At 37.7% G+C, this 24,154-nt stretch overlaps 1 long non-coding RNA gene across 1 annotated transcript in view; it reads right to left on the bottom strand.

The window, feature by feature from the left end:
* Positions 1–11,752, bottom strand: part of LOC108586095 — a 67,476-nt gene extending 55,724 nt beyond the window's left edge. Inside the window, exon 1 of the long non-coding RNA XR_004182678.1 lies at positions 11,582–11,752. This is a non-coding gene — a long non-coding RNA (uncharacterized LOC108586095). The remainder of the gene's footprint in view (positions 1–11,581) is intronic.
* Between the last annotated feature and the right edge of the window lie 12,402 nt (positions 11,753–24,154).

A 24,154-nucleotide genomic window follows, 5' to 3' on the forward strand; every position in this document is an offset into this window, starting at 1 on the left:
CTTAAAAGAATTGAACACATAGAAGTAGAGAGTACAAAGTGGTTATGGAGGTTGAGGGATGGGGGAATGGGGAAATGATGATCAATATGGGTTTGTTTTTATATCTATTGCACAGTGTGATGGATATATTAATAGTTGATAATGGAGCATTCTACATTTCAAAATTGCTGAGAGTAAATGTCAAATGTTGTCACTACCAAAAAATGTTAAGTATTTGAGGAAATGGATGAGTTAACTTGTTTGGTTTAATTATTCCACATTGTATTCATGACTCATAACATCATATTGTACTCCACAATTTTCTACAATTATAAATTGTAAATTTACAATTCTACATAATGAGAAAAATGAATAAATGCCTTGTCTTAGTGTTAGGAACAAATTAGGAGATTTGTCTTTGTGTTAGGAGCAAATAAGACAGATTTTTCCTAAAACCTCCAGCTAGTTTTGAAATCACTGTATTTTCAAAAAAAATGCACCTGTAATAGTCATTTCCTTTTTATTTAATAGTATTATACTATACTTCTATGTAACATTTTGACTTTAGGATACTGCAGTATAAATAAGATTAGATAATTTTAATTTTATGTGTTATTATTTATACTCTGCATTATTAAAAATACATAAAGGGGCTAACTTATAAGATGAAGGTACCAATTTTTTTAAGCAAGAAATTAAAGGAAAATAAGTACGAAAACTGAGATAAATCCAGTGGTAATATTTAAACATAAAATGCATTACATAATATCCAATATACTTGACTGAAAATTTAACCTCAATTTTCCTGTTAATACAGAAAACATTTAAGAAGGATTTTATTCCTTATACTGTAAGATTTTTCCTATGCATCTTACTATAAGCTTATAAGAAATATATAGTTCCAACATGGTATATTTAACAAAAGAACAAAATAGTGAGAAAAGATTGTGAAATCAAGTATGAAAGCAAACTAAATTTTCATCAAAGCATAACCTAAATTATTTTTGGTGTCCAACTTTTAGGTGGTATGATATGTCTCCTGGTTGTATGAAGAACAAATGAAGAGAATATTAAACTGGACATTTGTATATTTTGGGGGTAATATTTATTCAGCATCCTTCATATGCCTTGAGATTATAGCAAATACTATTACAATAAATTTTTCAGACTGATTGACTAGGTTCATGAGGAATTATAAGTAAATATTCAATATAAGCTGAATATATCTAGTTATCTCTATAAAACATATTGGAATGCCAATGATACTGGCCAATTGGAAGAACATCCAAAGATGTATTTGGATAATGATGCCCCTTTCTTTTTCCATAAGTCATGCAAATATTCTCTCTGTTCTCAGATGTTAGTAAAAATAATGTTAACAATATTTATTGAGTAACAGTTAAGTGTCACAGTATGTAGTTGCTACAGTTGATATTAAGAAAGAGTAAATCCATAACTTAAGGTGCATATAATATAGTAAAGGTATAAGACAAATAAACTTAAGAATGTAATATACAATCTAGTAAGGAAAGCTGTCAAGAAGTATGGACAATGTCTGATAGAGTGCAGGTGAGGGAAGGATGGCTTCTTTTGAGGGACAGAAAAAAAGGTTTCATGGAAGAGGTGATATTTGAAATGGGTCTGGAAGAATTGATATGATTTGAACCAGAGCATAAAGGTGTTCCATGCAGGAAGAATGCTATCATTCTAAGAACCCAGGTGGCATTCAGTTCTCTTCACATCCTTAACTCTCTGTCCCCAGACCCCAAAGAAGCAGTCAAAATAGGAAAAGTCATTTCATTTCTGCTCTTATTTACAGAGCTTTAGCCTGCATCTCACACTCTCCAGTTTGAAGCATGTGTCCTGTCCTCTCTTGGTGTGCCTGGCTTCATTAAGGAATCCTCATTTTTGTAGCACTCATTAAATTGACAACTTACTTGGATGGCCTGCATGACTTTTCTCATCAGCAACTTTGAGAGTTGCTCTGACTCAAATCACTTCCTAGTGCCCCAGCAGATGCCTATTGATAAGATTACAAGGGATACCTCTTCTCTGTTCCTCTCCCTCCTTTCTCCCTGAACCAGGCATATAACATCCCACACTCCAGACTAGTTGACTCCAGGGCCCTGATTTTCTGCCTGTCTGGGGTCAGGATAAGATAATAGGAAAGCACCATATAACACAGGAACTGTGAGTAATCTAGTTTACTAGGAACAGGAGATACACTCAGGAGATTGGTAAATTGTAGGCTGGAAAGATAATATAGGCTCATATTGTAGAAGTTGTTGAGTGACAAGCTGAGAAAATTGTATTTGATTTGATAAGAAACGAGAATCCAATGGAGGATTTTGAGCAGAGCTTACTGTTTGCATTTAGCTGTCTCTCTCTCTAGGTACTGGGTATGTGTATGAGTGTGTGTGTTCTCTATGATATATTCTTATAGGACAAAGAATAGGGTCTGTTAGATTTTCTTTGTATAGTGCCACTCACAACTGTGTGCATATAAGAAAGGCTTTGTGGAGATGAGGATGATGAGGAAATTTGGGAAAGTTTATTAGACCACAGTGCTTTGCAAAATGTCACATTCATAAAGGCTCAAGCATTCTTGAGAGGAAAACATAAAGATTATCAAAGAGAAAGAAGGCAATGCCAGTGAAAACGGAATATGTATTTACCCTGTGGAAGTCTTTAGTTTTAACTGGCAGAGACTAGATGGAAACTGAAACAAATCTCAGAGTTTCATGCTCTGCTGACAGCAGAGATGTGGTTCAGTTAGCTTCTTGCCGAGTGTTTAAAGGATGCTGAAATTCTTCCAGTTTACAGTACATTTGGCAGCTCCCTGTTGGATAATCTTTTTTATGTGTATTCTGTTTAGAAGTGAATTCTACACCAGTTATTTTAAGTAGTATTTTTAAAATCTGTTGCAATGTTAATTATAGCAAGGACAGCAGCAACACAATAATAATAGGCTGATGGGAATGTTTTATTCAATGAACCAAGGAAATATCCACCAGGGCTGTATAGAAATGGCAGTGGACTGAAAATAATCAAATATGAATGGGTTTAGGTAGCCAATGGCACTGACAGCTTATGAAGCTGAACACCAGATTTTTTTTTCCTGCTGTAGTTTATGTGAGAGTCACTGAAGAAAAAAACCCTTGGCATGGTTATATTTTCTTGTGGAATGTAACTAATTTCACAGTGGAATAATTTTGACAAGAGTTCTTAGTTTCCTTCCATATGTTTTATTTCATTTTTTTAAAAAAGAGGTCTTTGCCCTGGCACATTTGAGTGCTATTGAGCACCATAGAAAAACTGTTAATTTTTTGTGCAAAAAAAAAAAAAAAAAAGGTGAGTCACAGTAAATTGCTCTTACACAATTGCATGCTAGCATGAAGACCTCAAAACCAAACAAAGCAAGAGGCCATCTTGACTCCTCATCAAGCTCTGAAGCAAAGAGAAAATGATAGATGAACATTTAATATTAAGTTCCACACCTTCCCTCCGCACCTGTAGACCAGGTGTATAACAACCTTTGTTTTAAAGACAGGTGGAAGAGTTACTGTGTTTTCATTCAAATACATAAACATTTGAAAAGCAATAGCAGGAGAATAAGTGGCTGAAGTTATAGAAAATAAAATAATTTTTACCCTTTTCCTGTAAAAAGATATCCTAAAACTTGTATGTACAATATGTAAGGAGGAAAATAGAGAATACCTAGCAGTAGTACTGATTGATGTTGGATTTTTTGAAGAAGTGGTCTTTCATTTCCTTGAATTTTCCATTGATTTACTTCAAAGTACCATTTCTAAATAGCTTTCTGGGACTAGGGATCTTGGCATGAAATCTTCAATATGTTCTAGGATGCTTTATTCTGGTACTTATTTATCTTATAGATTAAAAAGAAACTTAGAGCCTTAAATGGTTGGTTATGTGAGCTTGCCTCTTCCATCTCCACCCCATACACATGAACACACACACATAGGCGCACGCACACACACACACACACACACACAATCTTTTCCTGCTGATACTTTTAAATTATACTCCGAATAAAAACCAATTGTCAGGCCTCTGAACCCAAGCCTGCACGTATACATCCAGATGGCCTGAAGCAACTGAAGAATCACAAAAGAAGTGAAAATAGCCAGTTCCTGCCTTAACTGATGACATTCCACTATTGTGATTTGTTCCTGCTCCACCCTCACTGATCAATTGACCTTGTGACATTCCTTCTCCTGGCCAGTCTCAGAAGCTCCCCATCAAGCACCTTGTGACACCCCCCACTGCCCACAAGCGAACAAACTTCTTTAACCGTAATTTTCTACTACCTACCCAAATCCTATGAAACTGCCCCACCCCTAGCTCCTTTTGCTGACTCCTTTTTCGGACTCAGTCCACCTGCACCCAGGTGCTTAAAAAGCTTTATTGCTCACACAAAGCCTCTCTGGTGGTGTCTTCACCTGGATGCGCATTAACACCAATCTACTGAATAATTTCTGCTTGTTGTAAAGGTAGAAAATAATTTTTTTCTCTACTTTTTCTGAGTTCTTAACTAGTCCCTCCAGTAGTAAAAGATAGATTAAGAGGAGAAAAACAAATAGAAGTTTATTAATTTATTCCTTAGATATACATTCATTCTAGATATTCAGAGAAATTAGTCAATCTCAAAGATGTGGGCTTAGTTCAAGTTTAAATATCATCCTCTGCTGAAAAAAAGAAAAAAGAGAGTTGGAGGATGAGTAATGTGGAAGTAACCAGGAAAAGCATGGAAAACAAAGGTAAGGTTTGTTATGCAGATTGAAGTCAGTGCCTTGTCTATTAATAAGCATCTCTAACGATTTAAAGTCGTTCGCTCCTGGTGCAAAGAGGAAGACACACTTATCAATGGAAATTTTCTTTATAAGTGTAAATTTCCCTTTACAAAAGGGTAACCTGTTCTCTATTTTTAGGGCTTCTCATGTATCTGTGGTACCTTCAAATAACCAGCTCAAAATAATCCTTATGCTAAAGAGTCACATTTCAGGGTGGCATATTCTGGTCTCCTACATAATTGTTCAACTAAATATCAGTAGAATAGGAAAAAGAAAAAGTAGGGCCACAACAAAGCAATGCTGTAAATGCTGTTAAATGTAGCTAATACCAATGTAATCATTAAAATTTAACATGAATTTAAGCCCAAAAGAAAAAATAAGCAAACAGTAATTCATTAAAAAAAATTGTGGTTGATGTTCAGTACCTGGTATTATGCTAATGTACAAGAGGCATGAAAAGTTGAATAAGATACCTGCTCTTGAGACCCTCAAAGTCTGATAGCAAATATAGAAAGAATTATGATATAGTATGGTGAGTTCTATAATAAATTAAACCTACCTTTGCAAAAATTATAACAGTGAGAAAATTATGACAGTGAAAGAGATCTGACCTAACCAACTTCATCTTGCTTTTAGCCTCTAAGCTGCCCTTGTTCATTCCTGGAAGCAGGTCAAACTAACTTTTGGAGGAATTTCATTTATACTTTAACTTTGAAACAAAGATAACAGTTCCTCCTGATACAAAACTTCTCCTGGCCTGGGAACCAGACTGCCTTTGAAAAACTAACAAATTAGCCACAAGATTAGAAATGACAGCTCAGGAGTCATGCAGCCAGAGACCACAAGATCACCAACCTCCCCAATTGCTCCTATAGACAACATTACTATTGTAAAACCTAAGCTTGGCGTTTGTGGTATTTCTCAGGAAGTACGTTCCAATGGATCAACTGGCGCCACCTAGACTGGTGAACCGGCTCATCTGGTCTTGTCGTCCTCACCCAAGAACCTACTCAGTGCAAGAAACAGCTTCAACCTTCGCAAATTAGCTTTAAAAAACCCTAGCCTCCAAATTTTCGGGAGGTTGCCTTGAGTAATAATAAAACCCTTGTGTCTTGTTTAGCTGGCTCTATGTGTATTAAACTCTGTCTTGTATTTCCCCTGTCTGGATAAATCAGCTCTATCTGGGCAGCAGGCAAGAAGAACTAGTTGGGTGGTTACAAAATGAATAGTTCACAGGCAGTGATGGGGCTCACATCACATCATCCCAAAATATGATTGTAGGAGACCAGAATATACAACCCTAAAATATGACTCTGTGACATATTGATTATTTTGAGAAACTGCAGACATAGAAGTAGCTCTGAAAAGTTGATCTTTCGTAAGAAAAGTTGACATCTATAATGAAAATCTCTATTTGTAAGAGTGTCTCCCTCTCTGCACCCTGAAGAGAGGGATGAGTAATTGGAGAAGATATTGACTTAAATCTGCATAACAAATCTTATCTTTGTTTAAGGTGTTTTCCTGGTCATATCATAAGCAGGCCTTTCCCCACATCCTTCTTTCTTTGTTTCAGAGAACAATGGTATGTAAGCCTGAAGTTTAAATGCTTTTCTTTGAGACCTACTCTGGAAAATTACTCATTTCCTAGGTGTCTCATATAAAAATATACATGTTAATAAATGTGTTTGTTTTTCTCCTATTAATGTATCTTTTGTTAAAGGGAGTCCCGCTTGAGAAATATGAATGGTAGGGAAAATTATTTTTTTTCCCTTACAGCAACTAGAAAATAAGGAGGGTTATTAGTAGCAGAGTCAAAACGAAGAAAGCATACACTGGAAAAAATTGTAACTCATGTAACCACAAAACAGATCTAATTTTCTTAATATGTAGAAAGTTTCCATAAATGAATAAGACTAATTACCTACTAGAAAAATGTGAAAATTATATAAACAGATAATTCATTAAAAAGAAATACACATAACCTTTAAAATATGAAAAGGTGTTGAACTTGAATCATAATGAAAGAAATAAAACATAAAATTACACTGAAATAACATCTCTTACCTATAAAATTAATAAAGATATGTAAGTTTGATACACTGTCTTATTAAGAATGTGGGAGAAATATGCACTTCACATATTGCTTGGGAAAGTATAAATTGGTACAACACATATGGAGGATAACTGAATATATTTATCATAATTTTATACTCTGATGGAAAAATTCCAATTTATTCTGTGAGTATACTAGCATGTTTTTGCAAAATGACATATGTGTTACAGGAAAGGAGTCCCAGTCCAGACCCCAAGAGCAGGTTCTTGGATCTCATGCAAGAAAGAATTCAGGGTGAGTCCACAGTGCAAAGCAAAAGCAAGTTTATTAAGGAAGTAAAGTGGACCGGGCACGGTGACTCACGGCTGTAATCCCAACACTTTGGGAGGCCAAGGCAACAGATCACTTGAAGTCAGAAGTTCGAAACTAGCCTGGCCAGTATGGAAAACCCATCTCTACTAAAAATACAAAAATTAGCCGGGCATGGTGGTGTGCACCTGTAATCTCAGCTACTCGGGAAGCTGAGGCAGGAGAATTGCTTGAACAAGTAGGCGAAGGTTACAGTGAGTTGAGATTGTGCCACTGCAATCCAGCCTGGGCAACAGAGCCAGACTCTGTCTCAAAAAAAAAAAAAAAAAAAAAAATTAAGTTAAATAAATGAAAGTAAAGTGGTGAAAGGACAGCTACTCCATAGACAGAATAGGATGATCCTGAAAGTAAGAGGAGGAATGTGTCCACCTTAGGTACAATGCTTATACACACACACATATATATATTTTATATATATATATAATATATATATATGATAAAAATAGATCTTGGGAAGATGTGCTCTGCTACAAGAGTTTGTGATAAAGGATTAGATTTATTAATTACTATATTTTGTAACAACTGATATTATTATCTTTAAAGCAAAATTAGGAGTGCTTTTGTTCTCCAAATAGCGGGATATCTGGCCACTCCCAAGTCTGGGTCTGTTTCATAAACATTATTAATTTGTTCCCTTAACCATAAACCTCTAGAGGTTTAGGATGCCTCATTTTCTGGAAATGCAGCCCAGCAAGTATCAGACTCATTTTCCTAGCCCTCACTCAAAATGGAGTCTCTGTGGTTCAAACGCCTCTGACATATGTACAAGACTATTAATTCCATCATTGCTCATAATAACAAAAGTTAAAAATCATTTAGAGTTTCATAAATAGGAGAGTGATTAAATATACTATGCTATAACCCTGACATAAAATACTATGCAGCTACATGGGAAAGATGCTATACTCTCTGTACTAATATGACAACACCTCTCTCTAAAACATAATCGTTTAGTGGAAAAAAGCAATGTGCAGAATGCACTGCATAGCACCCTGCCATTTGTGTAAAACCAGAGCAAACTTGTCTTTGCTAATTTATGCATAAATATTTTTGGAAAACACAGAAGTCAGCCAATGAGAAGTGAAAGGGAACAGAATGAAACAATAGTGCAAAGGAGACTTTTCACTACCTGCCTCTATATATGTTTGGATTTTGGACTATGTGAATGCAATAGCTTTTGCAATTGCCTGATGGGATTTTTTTCTGTCAACTGCATACACAAAATCAATTCACTGAGACCACAGCATTGCACTAAAGAAAGAGTTTCACTGATGCAAGGGCTGCTATGCTGAAGATGGAGTTATTACTCAAACCAATCTCCCCAAAGGCTTGAAGGTTAGGGTGTTTCAAGTATAGTTTGGTGGGCATGGGGCTAGGGAATGGGTGCTACTGATTGATTGGGGATGAAATCATAGGGGTGTGGAAAATGGTTTTCTTGTGCTGAGTCAGCTTCTGGGTGGGAGCCACACCACTGGTTGAGTCAAGAATCACAGATCTGGGTGAAATCAGCCAGTCATCAGAAATGCAAAAATATGAGAAAACATCTCAAAAGACCAATCTTAGCTTCTACAACAGTGGTGTTATCTACAGGAGTAATTGGTGAAATTACAAATTTTGTGACCTCCTGAACAACAGCTGGTTATATTTTAGCAGAATTAGGCTCCCTTCATAATCCTAGCCTTAACACCTTTCATTAGTTTTACAAAGGCTGTTTAGTTTTGGGGAAATACCATTATCATCCTTGCTTTAAGGTTAAACTATAAAATAAATTATTCCTAAAATTAGCTTGGCCTATGCCCAGGAATGACCAAGTACAGCTTGGAGATTAGAAGCAAGATGGAGTCCACTATGTCAGATTTCTCTCACTCTCACAATTTTTCAAAGGTGGCTTTGCTATTTGAAAAAATGAAATTTTTTTTTAAAAAAGAAAAAGAGGAGGGAATAAATAATTCCAATCTTGGAGGTCAGGAAAGCTTTTAGAAAGGAAGTGGTAGTTGAGCTGAATTTTGGAAGATGAGCAGTTCAAGCAAAGAGGAAAGAGAAATGAATGGCATGAGCAAATACTCAGAAATATGAAAATATGTGGAGGGTCAGCAAAACCATAAAATGACACTTGGAAGGAAGCTTTAAAGAGTGAAAAAGGGAGCAGTGATATATAAAACAAAGGAAGTGGAAAGCTCCAGGAAGGAGGGCATGATCATTAGCATCAAAAGCTGCCAGGAGGTCACCTAAGGCTGCAGCACTCCTGCCGTTTATCTGCAGCTTATCTGCAGTTGGTCTCCACTTTTCTGCTCTTGACTTTTTGCCATTTGACACTGTGGTTAAAGGTGTTGGTTTGATTTCTAGTTTTGTTAACCAGTGATTTGCAGATTCTTTGCTATCCATGTGTTTCTTTGTTAGACACTTGGATAATAAAAAGGTAACAGATGTAACAGATGACTTTAAAAATTTTTAAATCTATTTTGTGAGAAAAATTGCATCAGCTAAAGAGTTTGTGGACAATTAGAATACAGTATATCTAAAAATGCAACATAGTGCAAATAAATTTATGACTTTCATAGCACTTCGTTTTTTAAGATATATTACAGGGCTTACTGAGTGGTAATCAAATGAGGTAACACATGTAATAATAAACCATCATGGAGTACGGTATGAATAGAAGGAATGCTGATGAAGACAATAAAGACAATGTAAACATGATAATCTTGTATCGAAGGGAACATTTCACCCTAGTTCTGTTTTCCTTTGTGCTTAAGCCTGTTCCTCCCCATGCTTTTTCTTCAGAACGTTCCATAACTGTGTGGTTAAATGGATAAAACCGGCCAGAATTCCAAAAAAAAAAAAAAGCTTCATGAATGTATGTTGAGAAAATAAGCAAGACATTCAGGAAATAAGAGGAGACTGGATGATGTTAACAGAAGGAATAGTGTGAGCAGAACTCTAGTCTCCTGAAAGGGAGTGGCTTGTTCTAGCTCTAGGGAAAGGAAAGAGTCTGCAGTTCTGACCTGATCATAAACTAGGGGTGTGATAGTGGCCTGATCATTTCGCCTTTCTCAATTTCAGTTTGATTATCTATAAAATGACAAGATCAGTGGTTTCAAATTTTTCTTTTAGAAGTGCAATTTTATTTTTCTTAGGTAAACTGTGCTTGAAAGACCATAGATAGAACAGTGGTAGGAGCTGCTCTGGCTGGAGCAGATATGGGTAACCAGCTGCCCTCTTTCCTCACTGCCTTTTGAGATGGCCTCTGAATGAAGCACCATAATCCAGTAAATGAGGGAATTGGACCATCTTATGGCCCATTCAAGTTCTACGATTTTTTTTTTTTGAGACAGTCTCACTCTGTCACCAGGCTGGAGTGCAGTGGCACAATCTTGGCTCACTGCCACCTCCGCCTCCCGGGTTCAAGTGATTCTCCTGCCTCAGCCTCCTGAGTAGCTGGGACTACAGGTGCCCGCCACCATACCCAGATAGTTCTTTTTTTTTTTTTGTATTTTTCGTAGACACGAGGTTTCACCATGTTGGCAAGGCTGGTCTCAAACTGCTGACCTTGTGATCTGCCTACCCCAGCCTCCCAAAGTACTGGGATTATAGGCATGAGCCACCGTGCCCGGCCTGTAGTTTTTAAAATTGTCCATGGCTTTAGTATTCTGAGAGCACTGAAAGGTGATTAGTCAAAAGATGAGATTATTCTAAAAAACATTTCTTAATGTTTTCTTTGATAATCTCAGTAGTATTTCATCTTTGGATTATAAAAAAGCTATTTCCTTGGGCATCATGGTGGGCTAGGAACCCCAATAACCTTACTGAGATACCTATATACCAGTCTCAGAATCTTATAACTGAAAGATACATGAGTTGGCAGTTATATATTATATAAACCTCAAAGGCAAAGACAATGCAAGCTGTTTAAAAGTCTCAAGTTAATATCAAAGTATGCTTATTGGCATTATATTATTCCCCTATAATATATGCACAGGAAAATAAATTATTTTATAACAGAGGAGCAACGTATCAAAAAGCTAATTTTCCTCACAGCATAGACAGTTCTCCATATTTCATTATGTCACATGCACAGTGAAAGGTTATTGTGTTGGTGTGTTAGGGTTCTCCAGAGAAAGAGTCAATAGAAGATATATATATTATTTCCTATTATATATATAAGTATATATACATAAATATTTAGGTTGGTGCAAAAGTAATTGTTTTGGACATTATTTTCAATGGCAGTAAGGGTTTTGGACATTACTTTCAATGGAAAAACCTCAATTACATTTGCACTAACCTTATACACACACACACATATATGAGATTTATATATATATAATTATATACATATGAGATTTATTATATTAAATTGGCTTACTTGATTATGGAGTCTGAGAAGTCCCATGAAGTCCCACGATCTGCCATCTGCGAGCTGGAGACCCAGGTTGTAATTTGAAGGCCTTAGAACTGGAGAGTTGATAGTGTACATTCCAGTCTGAGTCTGGAAGAGCACTGAGAGCAGAAGATTGATGTCTCAGTCCCAGCAGTCAGGCAGGGTAAATCCAACCGCATTTCATTTAAACCTCAATGGTCAGTCCACCATTGTTGGTCATCCACTCCATTCCACTGTTCCTCTCCCCCCCTCCCCATTGGCAAGGTCCATCTGCCTCCATTCCATCCACCATTGTTCCACTATTGATTCCTCTCTCTCTCCCCCCCCACCACATTGTCAAGTCCTTCCCACTCCATTCCACTAATTCCTTCATCTCTCTCTCTCTCTCTCTCTCTCCCCACCCACATTGACAAGGGTCATCTGCTTTACTCAGTTCACTGATTTAAACGTTAATCTCTCTCTCTCTCTCTCCCACCCATTAGGGGTCATCTACTCCATTCCATTCCATGTCCTCTCTCTCCACCCATTATTCCATCTGCACTCAGTCCATTCCATCCTCCCCCTTCCTTCCTCTCTCTCTCTGTCTCTCTCCCACATTGTGTCCATCCACTCAGTCCATTCATCTCTCTCCCTCCTTCCCTCCCTCCCTCCCTCTCTCTCTCTCTCTCTCCCACCCACATTGATGAGGGTCATCTGCTTTACTCAGTCCACAGATTCAAATGCTAATCTCTCTCTCCCTCCCTCCCTCCCTCCCGCCTGCTCACTCTCTCTCTCTCTCTCTCCCCCCCCCACCCTTCTTTCTGATACAGGGTCTCACTTTATTGTCCAGGCTGGAGTATGTTCTTGGCTCCCTGCAACCTCCACCTCCCAGGCTCACGCAATTCTCATGTCTCCGCCTCCCTAGTAGCTGGGACTACAGGAGTGCGCCACCATCTCCGGCTAAGTTTTGTGATTTTTAGTAGAGACGGTGTTTCACCATGTTGCCCAGGCTGGTCTCAGACTCCTGAGCTCAGGCAATCTGCCCACCTCGGCCTCCCAAAGTGCTAGGATTACAGGCATGAGCCACCACACCCAGCCTTCAGATGCTAATCTCTCACAGAAACACCCTCACAAACACATCCAGAAATGATGTTTAATCAGATATCTGGGCATCCCATAAGCTCGGTAAAGTTGACATGCAAAATTAATCCCTAGTTGTGAAATTCAAAGCTTGAATGTAGTTATGATTTGTGCTAAACTTTCAGGCTATACTTAATCAATTTGCATTGGTTTATTATAGAGAGATGGTACCACCCTAATAGTTTGTTGATTCATATTTCTAAACCTTACAAGGTGTTTAACATAATGTTGGTAAGCCAGCTTCTTTCTTTCCAAAAAAAAAAAAAAAAAAATACATTGACGATGCTTAACTGCAATTAACCAATATTCTTAAAGCATTTGCCAAAATTGATTGTTTATGAGAACTCATGGTGCTCAGCATTCACTTTCTTCAATAAAATCTATTGAAAAAGTCTAACTGTTGGTGAGTGAGGACTGTGGTGGCTTTAGCTGCTTTCTGATTGCTTGGGCAGATGTGTGTCAGCATGCTTTCTCTTTTTCTGGGGAGTGAAGGAAGTCCCCTTATGTGTGTGCCCAGGACTGGCTCCTATTCCTGGAATAAATACCATCATGTTGTGCAGTCTTGCAGTTTCTAGTAAGTGCTGTGCATGATTGGCATGTCCTTCAGAAAGCAGCGAGCCTGGATAGGAGACAGAAGGGAAAGCGAGAATGATATCAATAGCCTCCAAGGGGATTTATTTTAAAGCCTGCCATGTTGTCAACATTGTTTCAATACGACAGCTGAGGTTTTCGCCAAGTATTGAACATCTGACCCCATTTGGCTTGTCACTTTAAGCTGTGCCTTTTTCTAAATGGAAGGGCTGACCCTCCGAGAAACCGTAGTCTGTGTTTGGTTCATCACCAAGTTCAAGATGATTATCTGAAGTTTGTTTGAACCTCAAGGGAGAATAAAATTGAACTGAAAATCTCACCTCAGCAAATTTCCCCAGTGATTTTTGGCCCTTCGGCTTTTGCTTAGAAATGACATGAAAGCAGCTTTTGTCCCCTGGTCATTTGGGACTGGATGGTAGATTCCAGAGATATCATATGCCATTCTGGTGATAATCCAGCAGGGAAAGAAAAGTATTTAATCATTTTTGAAATGAGAAATAGGACATGGAGTTTAATTTCAGCTTAAACATTGTCTAACTTGTGTTTCTTTTGCTGATAGATACTGTCATATACAACAGTTTATGCATTTCAACTTCTAGAGACTGAGAATTTTCCTACTAAAAATTCAACAGCTAGGATAAGTGAAATCTAAGCTTTCAGAAATAGTCAACAAGAATGCAAACTTTGAAGTTAGACTTGGGTTTAAATTTTGACCCTACCACTTCTTAGATAAGAAGCCAAGAGCAAATTATTAACCTTTCTGAACTTTGCTCTACTTATCTTTAAAACAAGGTCAACAGTGCCCCCTTTATAGGCCCAAAATAAAGATTATATAACCTCTAAGTATAGTGTCTGGATCTTAGTAAATTCTTTATAAATGGTGACAATTTTTATGTAATAAACAGAACACAGTAGATATGTAATATATGCAATAAGCCTGTACATTTGTTTTATTCATATTTGCCACTAGTCCTTCCAAGGAAATAGATCTTACTAAAAACAATAATTACAGTAATGCAATGATACCTCTGGAGGGATATTATTTTACTAAATATTGCCATTTAACTTTATAAATGTTTAAAAGAAAGGAATTGTGTCTTTATACTTCACTGCATATTGTAGGTACTTGCTATGTTTTACTTTGAAAAACTGCCATGCCACGCTATCAACCAATATTTTAACAATTTTTAAATAACAGAACTTTTATGTATAATATTAATAAATGAAAGGCATTTTTATCTTGGAGATTATAATTTAACAAGTTTTGATCTTCAAATTTTTGTCTTCCTAAATGAAGGAACATTATCATTCTTTGAATTGTAAACAATTATGCTACGAATGAGGAATAGTCCCAAGCTGGCTGTGGAATTTGCAGTAGTATTGAGATGGCTTAATGTGACATTTGAGGACCAAAATGTGTTAACTAGTTTTGTGGCATTTCAGCTGGACTATGTGGGTAACTTTCCTTTCTAAACATTCATCTAGTGAGATATATATGTGTGTGTATATAGATATACATATAAACATTTATCTGGTGATATATATGTATACACACACACACACATTTGTTGTTGTTGTTGTATGTTTGTGTTTTAGACAAGTTCTTGTTCTGTCACCCAGACTGGAGTGCAGTGGCATGATCATGGCTCACTGCAGCCTTGACTTCCTGGGCTCAAGTGATCCTCCCAGCTCAGCCTCCTGAGAAGCTGGAACTGAGTAGCAGGCATGTGCCACCATGTCTGACTGATTTTTAAATTTCCTGTAGAGAGGGGATGTCACTATGTTACTCAGGCTGGCCTTGAACTCCTGGGTTCAAGTGATCCTCCCTCTTCACCCTCCCAAAGTGCTGGGATTACAGGTATATGCCACCGCACTTGGCCAAGATGCACAATTTTAAGTATTTAAAATTTTCTGTATTTAAATTGATAGTTCGAGGCCAGGCAGGGCGGCTCACACCTGTAATCCTAACACTTTGGGAGGTAGAGGCAGAAGGATCACCTGAGCCCAGGAGTTTAAGGCTGCAGCGAATTAGGATCCTAGGACTGTGCCTTTGTACTTGAGGCTGGATGACAGAGTGAGACCCTGTCTCAAAACAACAACAACAACAATACATTTATAGCTCTAACCATAATTTCTTTTTTAAATTATTTAGTTTAATTATATGATTCTGTCAGTGAAATGGGGAGGCAGTAAATATTGAGTTAAAAATATTAATTTTAGGGTTGGGCACCGTAGCTCACGCCTGTAAGCCCAGCTCTTTGGGAGGCCAAGGCGGGCGGATCACCTGATGTCAGGAATTCGAGACCAGCCTGGCCAATGTGGAGAAACCCTGTCTCTACTAAAAATACAAAAATTAGCCAGGTGTGGTCGTGTGTGCCTCTCATTCCAGCTATTCAGGAGGTTGAGACATGAGTATCGCTAGCACCAGGGAGGCAGAGGTTGTAGTGAGCTGAAATCATGCCCTGAAATCCAGCCTGGGCAACAGAGTAAGATTCTGCCTTAAAAAAAAAAAAAAAAATAATAATAATAATAATAATTTTGATATATTAGGGGAGGTAGCAGAATTTGAGCTATTATACAGGGTACGGCAAAGCTAAACTGTCTGATTTATTGTATGGCAGGAAATGCAAACAAAGTCAATTCCGAAAGTGGTGTTTTCAAAATACTTAGAACAACGCTATCAATGGAATAATAGCTTCTTGAGGAGACTCCTTTGAACAAAAATATCCATTAGAATGGCAGGTAGTTTTAATACATAAACAATTTTATTCCTTTGTAGTCACATACCATGCTGTTTTATTTAAGAACTTGGTGCTTTCTTGAATACTAGCCCTATGCTACTCGCTTTCACTATGTCACTCCAATAGAAAACTGAAAATTATAAAATAAAGCATTAGAAACTCTTTCAAATTTTTTATCAAAAGAAAACTATTTGTTATTAGCAGACAGTGATTATGTCTTCCTAGTCAGCCTTAAACATGAGTCAACTTGGATAGGAAAATAACACAGTAGATGCCTTGATTGCTTTTAGCTCTCTGAAAACAGGCACTTAATTTCCTTCGCAGAAATTTTTTTTTTTTCTTTAAAGTTGACTAGTTAAGTGTAGGAGTAATCAAAGCAGCCAACTCTGGAGCAAGAGGCAGTGACTTACGATTTGGTCCATTTACTTAGTGCACGAATTTGTTTTCTAAACTGTATCAAGGGGTAATAATGGGACTGATCATCATAAGTAGGCCTGTAAGAAGGATGGCATGAAAATATTTGAAACAGATGACTGCACGTGTGTTTAGAAAGACTAGAAGAAAGGCTAGTGTCTTTCAGGTTCTGTGTATATTTCCGTGGGCTTAACTTCAACCTCTCATATTACATTTTTGATTTTTTAAAAATTGTGTGTTCTTAGGAATTCTGAAACTAGACAGTCAACATTTCTGGCTGAACTCAGTTACATGGTAGACATTCTCTGAGCTCATGCATAAGATATTTTTCTTTTCTTTTTAAAATATCTTACGTCTTAATCCATTTTCTCCTCTGACCTCTGTGAATATTTCAATGAGCTTAATGACTTAAGGAATATAAACTGGACTTAGTGTTTTGCTGAATGTCTAATCATTCTAATGGCACCTAACTTAATCCAAATTTCCCCAAAGAGAAATGACTAAGTTTAGTAGGAAAATTATTTCACTGGTCTTATTCATCACACATAAGACAGTAATATCCTTTCTGTTTTTAATAATAGCATTACTTTGTTGATAATTACTTCTGTTAATTCCACTGAAGAAATTTTAAAAAATGAATTATACTCTACTTATCTCTTCATAACTGTGTTCTATTAGTTTCTGAACACTTCTCCATTTAATCAGGGCTGTTTTGAACACCTCTTCTATTCTTATTCTGCTAAGAATGCCTGGGTACTTGAAAGGTTAAAAAATAAAGAAATAAAACAAATTTAATCGTAACTAAAACCTCACTGAATATTTTATTATTTCTACTCTTTATTATGGGTATGATCTCAAAGGGGCCTTGTTTTATCTCTCATAAAAAGATGGAGTTGATAAAGTTGTAATTCAAATTCTGCTAAAGTTAATCTTAAAACAATTAATGTGGCCGGGCACGGTGGCTCACGCCTGTAATCCTAGCACTTTGGGAGGCCGAGGCGGGCGAATCACAAGGTCAGGAGATCAAGACCATTCTGGCTAACATGGTGAAACCCCATCTCTACTAAAAAAATACAAAAAGTTAGCCGGGCGTGGCAGCGTGCGCCTGTAGTCCCAGCTACTCGGGAGGCTGAGGCAGGAGAATGGCGTGAACCCAGGAGGCGGAACTTGCAGTGAGCCGAGATCGCGCCACTGCACTCCAGCCTGGGCAACAGAACAAGACTCTGTCTCAAAAAAAAAAAAAAAAAAAAAGATATATATATATATATATAGAGAGAGAGAGAGAGAGAGAGAGAGAGAGTATATTGCACAATTAGCTGTAGTCTAAATCTCTGCCATGCTTTATAGTTTACTCTCATAGTGTAATGAGCACAAGCAATATAGATCATGCCTTCTATGGGTTATTATAAAATAAATGAAATGGCCAGAGAGTATGCAATACTACTGGGATGCATTTTTTTTTTTTTTTTTGAGACAGAGTCTTGCTCTTGTCACCCAGGCGGGAGTGCAATGGTGCGATCTCAGCTTGCTGCAACCTCTGCCTCCTGGGTTCAAGTGATTCTCCCTGCTTCAGCCTCCCAAGTAGCTGGGATTACTGGTGCCCGCTACACACTGGGCTAATTTTGTATTTTTAGTAGACACAGGGTTTTGCCATGTTGGCCAGGCTGGTCTCGAACTCCTCACCTCAGGTGATCTGTCCACCTTGGTCTCTCAAAGTGCTGGGATTACAGGCATAAGCCACAGTGCTGGACTGCATTTTTATAAAATTGCTTTTCCTAAATACATCCTGTTAATAGCATGAGGATGCTTCATACCTATTTTTCTTTCTCTGTGCCTCAGTATTTTTTTCTTTCATTTTACTATTATTAATGTGTACCAAGGAGTAGCTCTTTCAAATAAAATAGAGTGGTTTTTTCTTTTTTCTCAGCTAGAACTCTTGGTATCTCCTGTTCTCCCCTTGATCCTCTCTCCTTGTACGTCTGCTGTTTCTCAACCACCTCATACAAGGATAAAGAGGTGGTGGCCTCCTTGAGCTTTTAAGAGTCTTTGAATGACTCTTAAATTGCTTAGAAGCTTTTCTCTCCTATCTAGAGTCTTTCAAAACTGTGACTCAATTTTTTTCTTGTTTGTACAATCAGCCCTTTGTCTTTGGGGGTTCCACATCTGTAGAGTCAACAAATCAGATTGAAAATATTTGGGAAAAAAAACTTTCATCTGTACCAAACATGTTCCAGCTTTTTCTTCTCATTCCTTAAGCAAAACAGTATAACAACCATTTACACAGCATTTATATTGTGTTAGGTATTATACGTAATCTAGATATAATTTAAAGTGTATGGTAATATGTGAGTAGGTTATATGCAAATACCACACCATTTTATATCAGAGACTTGAGCATCTGTGGATTTGGGGATCTGCAGGAGGTCCTGGAATCAATGCCCCAAAGCCCATGGGTATTGAGGGACAACTGTACTTGGAACTGATATGTGTTGCTTGGAAATTAAAATTCCCAGTCTAAAGCTTTAAAAGTGGCTAGCCTAATACAAATTTCAAGGTCACTTTTTTTTTCTTTTCTTTTTTTTTTTAAAGAAAACATACCATTACCTAACATGGAAAAAGAACTAGTTTACAAAGAAAACATAGACAAATTTGGTCACAGATATTGAGGCAAGAAAATAAAAAGGAAACATGAAAAGCTGAGTTAAAAGGATGTTTTCCAATTTAGAAAAAGAGATTCATCTTCTAAAATCCTTTTGAAAATAGTGCAGAAGCCATAAAGTATATAATTATTTCTCTACTCTAAAAATGGCATATGATTGAACAACAGAATATTCTGGGAGAAAAAAAAAACCCATATCACTTCAGTTATATTTGCGCTTTGTTCTCATAAGCCATTTCCATTTGCTGAAGCCAGAGGACTATTAACCTAGTCTCTGAAATTTTGAAGTGTCCTGAATCCTGTTTTCTGTGAACAACTAAAACTCGATCATATACATAAAGTGAAATTTCAATAACTGAACATATGATCGTAAGATGTTACGAGGGGATGATAGTCAACAGAATTAATGAGAGTGTTTAATTTCATGCAGCAATTTTCACAAAAGGTAGAGCGCAACAGTAAACTCCATGAGTTGCATTGTAATCAAGCTCCTCTTGTAATGAATGCAGGCCCTTAATTTATTGAAACTAATTTTGAAATCATGGTACCATACATGCTGTCTACTGTAGAAATAATTTATAAACATTAATTGCAGGAAAGAGAGGATCCATTTGCTTCAAAGAGCCCATCAGCAAGCTGTCCTTCCTGTTTTATCAGTAAGCAAAGCTGAGAGCAAATAACAGATGGGACTGTCCCTTGGTGGTGGCGCAGAGCACGCATGAAATATAGCACAATCTTCCTCCAGTGTGTTATGCTTTTAACAGTGGAAGATCAGAGCAGGAGAGGTGTGGGCCGGGATGAATGACTGTCTCTGATGAAACATTCTTTTCTTCTAGCAAGATTCCTGTAGCAGATTGAGCTCTGGCAGTTGATCTCAGTGGCTTGATAGAGTGTCATTATAAAAATGCACCTGGAAGATTCTGTGGAAAAGAGACAAACCTCAGAAGACCAAGGTGAATCCAAGGCCTGATCTGGACTCTTAATGGGGGATTAAATTCTAGTTCCTTTAATAAGCATCAAAGACACCACAAAACCACAGATAAAGCTGTCATAGACAGCTATATTTGGTACTCATTTATCATTTGTCACAATCACTTCATCCTCTTGCAATATTTTATTCTACTTACTACATCTACAAGAAGGTGAGTAGTTGCGCATTTGATGTGTGTTGGGGGATGTGAGGCTAAAATCTTCTGCCTCTGTTGTTCGTATAACCACACTGAAGGCTGTTACTAGGGCTGTGGAAGCTGGATTTAGTATATGTTATTCCTAATGGAAAAATCTATCAGCTTCACTTCAGTGGCTATTATTAAACAGCTTTTTAGTCAGTCAGATAGGAAGTGATCCCCAATTCCACTAGTAGATTCATGCCCCGTTCGTTATCACTGTTCACGGTAGCTTTTCTAAATGTTTTTCACTTATCCTGGGTTTCTAACTCCACCTCATTCCTTCGGCTTTGGACGCTGCTCTTATGTCCTGTTGAAGTGAAAAGATCAAAGCTGCCTGATCTCCTTTAACAAACAACTGTAACCTGCCCCTCTTTGATTTATGATATCATTATCATCATTAGTTCTTTTCCTGTCTCCTATTTTAGGGAAAGTATTACCCTCTTCTTTTAGAATGTTAATCCACACACATGCTCTTAATTTTACCCATTTCCATTCATTCCTCAATTATCCCCATAATTACTGAATTCAGTCTTTTTCTCTTAAGTGCATTCTCTGATTGACTTGAATTTACCTCTTATAAAGAAAAGAAACAAAGCATTACTTCCAAATCTGCATTGCCCTTCAAGATACTATCTCCTCTACTTCTATGAAAGTTCTTAAAAGATTAGTCTGTCATCATTAGTTCCTGTAATTGTTCTCCTTTATCTAATTTACTCCTCTCTTTATTGTAGTCTCACTTTCTGCTCCCCAGTCCCTTGAAACTGTTCTATGAAAGCATCTAATTCCTAATCTATCAAACACAATTGTGATCATTTCAGACTACTGGGCATATGAACACTCTTTCCACATTTAGTTTTCAAGTCTTGGCAGAAGGCAGGGCTTCATGTCCAAGGATGAAGAGGTCATATGCTTTGTCTTTCTATACCCAGGCAGAGAGGACACAGGCACATAGCCTTGGTTTGACAGTCAGGTGGTCCCATCTGGAGGATAGAAGAAAAACGATCCACAGAGCCACAGTAGCAGCAGCAGCAGAGACTGGAACAGAGGTGATAGTGCTAGCTAGAGACTTTGTGGTGTCCCAATCTAGCCTTTTCCTATGCAATGTTTCTTGTTGAGAAAACTCCCTCGGTTCCCACTGACTGTCTGAGCCTTCTTGGCTAAGTTTCATATAACTCTGTGAGCTAACTAATATCTTTGCCATAAATTATTTGCTTCCCTTAATTGAAACATATTTGGTTTATCTTCCTTTGAGCTAAAGACCTCAGTAGTACAGAAAATCATACTTTGGATTCAGTTTAATGTAATAGAGTTTTAGGGAAAGTGGAGTGAAAAGTCAGTAAGTGGAATTGATTTTCAGACTGGGGCCAAAAGGAGCGAAATTCCATTTGTCCTTACAGACATGACCCTAGTAGCCCATCCTATGCCACAGTGAAAGAGCTAAATGAACAGGCCTCTGGTCCCTGTAATGAAAGGCTCTCTTAGAATGAAATGCCTATTCAAGGCAAGGTTTTGGGGAAACCAAGTTGCCACTGTCATTGGAAAGATAAAAGACTGTAGAGATGCTGGGGATGTTTGGAAGGCACCGAATAGCTAAAAAAAAAAAAAAAAAAAAAAAAGATAAATGATAAGTTAATCTTCTTAAATTATTGATTATGGCAAAGACTGAGTTCCTGGAACTCTCACAATCCTAACACAGTCTCAATTCTCTCCAATTCTTTCAACTTTCGTGTAGGTGAAAATCAAACTCCAAGTTTGATATTATGATCGCTAAATTGTACTATCAGTTGATTTTAGAGTCTTGCCAGTCCTTGTATGAGAAAGTGAGAGAGAACGATGCTCAGAAAACTATAGGACTGGAGGATCCTAAGCATCAGAATTAGACAATGTGGGGTGATTCCAAAGCCTTGAACTCATAGCCTTTCCCCGCTCTGTATTGTGTGCTGGAAGCAGCTCTTGCCGGCTCCTGAGATCAACTGCATTTATCTCATCTCTACTCTGTGGCCATGATATGTTTACAATTTGAAGTCAGTTACAAGCATTTGAAATGCCACAAATCAGGGCTGTCCCTAACCCCCTTGCCGGAGAATGGATGTTAAACATTTGCCAGTGCAGCACTCATAAGGGCATCACAGAAGTGCATCCTCCCTTCTTCGATGGAGGTGGCTTTTCTTGCTTGGAGACTGTATTCCCTTTCTTTTTCGGAGGCTGACTTTGCAAGACAGAATCTGTTTACCACTTAGAACCGTGACCACCACCCCCATCCCCATTTATCTCCAGACTTGAACTAGTGGTTAAATTCCAACATGTCTCAGAGGAGTCAAATGCATTGTAAAATCTGGGCGAGAAGATTTCTTTCTTTTATCTGATGACAGCAAAACTTGGGACTATGTGTACTAGTGATTGACCTTGCACAGGTAACGTGTAATTTTTCAAAAGAATCAATGTAACACTCTGAGCTTCTATATTGGAAGAGTTACCCAGAGTGGCTACGGTGGGTCTGATTCCTGGCTCATTTGCTTGGTTATAATCTGGGTTTCATGGAGGCTTGGGATAGTGAAGTTGAGATCCTAGAAATCTCTTAAATAATGCAGGGAAGGGTAGCAAGTACTCTGGGGTGGAATTATACATAAATCACCTTCATCCTAATTTGTTACCCAAGATGTCTAGAAGATAATTTCTTTACCAATATCTTGAGGAATGTGTTGGTGAAGGGAGTTTTGAGGAGATTTTTTTCTACTGTTCTTCCTAAGCTGAGGATGTTGATGGCAGAGGCTTCAGTTGACATGGTTTCCCTGATTGAAATGAGAAGGAAACTATTCTAGGGCAGCAGAGGCCAAGTAGCAGCCTTCAAAGGAAGGACGCAAAATCATTGTGGTTATCATAAAAGGCAGCAGGGCAAGTTCATCAGCAGAGTGTTGTGTATTACAGAAATCTTTGGTAGTGGTTCACCGGTCACTGGGTCCCTTGACTGAAATAGCTGATAGTACATTAGTCCTTCCTGATTTGTGTTATGGAAAACACCCCACACCTGGGAAGTATAGGTCTGACCTGGGTCATCATTATGGGGAGTTGCTCATTCTCTCCCAATTCTCAGACCTGAGTTAACTCCATAATCAAGAATTCTTTGAAGATGGACTCAGCAATAATATCACTTGTTTGTGCAATACATCTTCCCAGACTTCAGCAAAGGATCTTTGGCTATTGCAGATAAATAGCTTTTAATCTGGTTTGCCTATTCTTTGTTTGAGGGTTTATTCAGAATGGCTGGAAAATGCTGTCCTTTTGGAGAAGAAAATTCCAAAGAGCTACTGCTCTTTTACATCAATGATCAAGCAAACAGCATGAATAGTGATATTACATTCTAAGGGTAATGTGCTTTAAGGGGTCAACATTCACATAAACATTTTCAGGTACCAAATGTTACTGTTTTAACTTTGTGACAAAAATAAACTGCTTGCATTTTAGGTCATGCTGATAAAATACTTCCTAGAATCTGGCTACACAGACATTTCATGCCAGGTATTATTTATATGTGAATAGAACGCAATGGAATGTGAACAGAATGCAAAGGAGCTATAAAATTCCGTATAGTAAAAATACATACAGTAAACATGCCCTGGAAAACGGAAATAACCAGAGCTTTGGGATATTGTTAAACACCAACTCGGAGCTATCCTAATTCCCAGAGACTGAGAATAACTCTGTCTCTGCTGATCAGAATGACAAATTGTACTTCAGGTTATAAATTGAGTTTTGATCTCAGTTGGCCTCTAGGTAGTACAGTCTTGTGGTTATTTTTCTGAGCATACGACTGGAATACGTCTCTTAAGCAACTGGCAGAATCCCCAACTGGGTATCTGCACCA

Source organism: Papio anubis, chromosome 3, assembly GCF_008728515.1.
Source record: "Papio anubis isolate 15944 chromosome 3, Panubis1.0, whole genome shotgun sequence".
Lineage (NCBI taxonomy): Eukaryota > Metazoa > Chordata > Mammalia > Primates > Cercopithecidae > Papio > Papio anubis.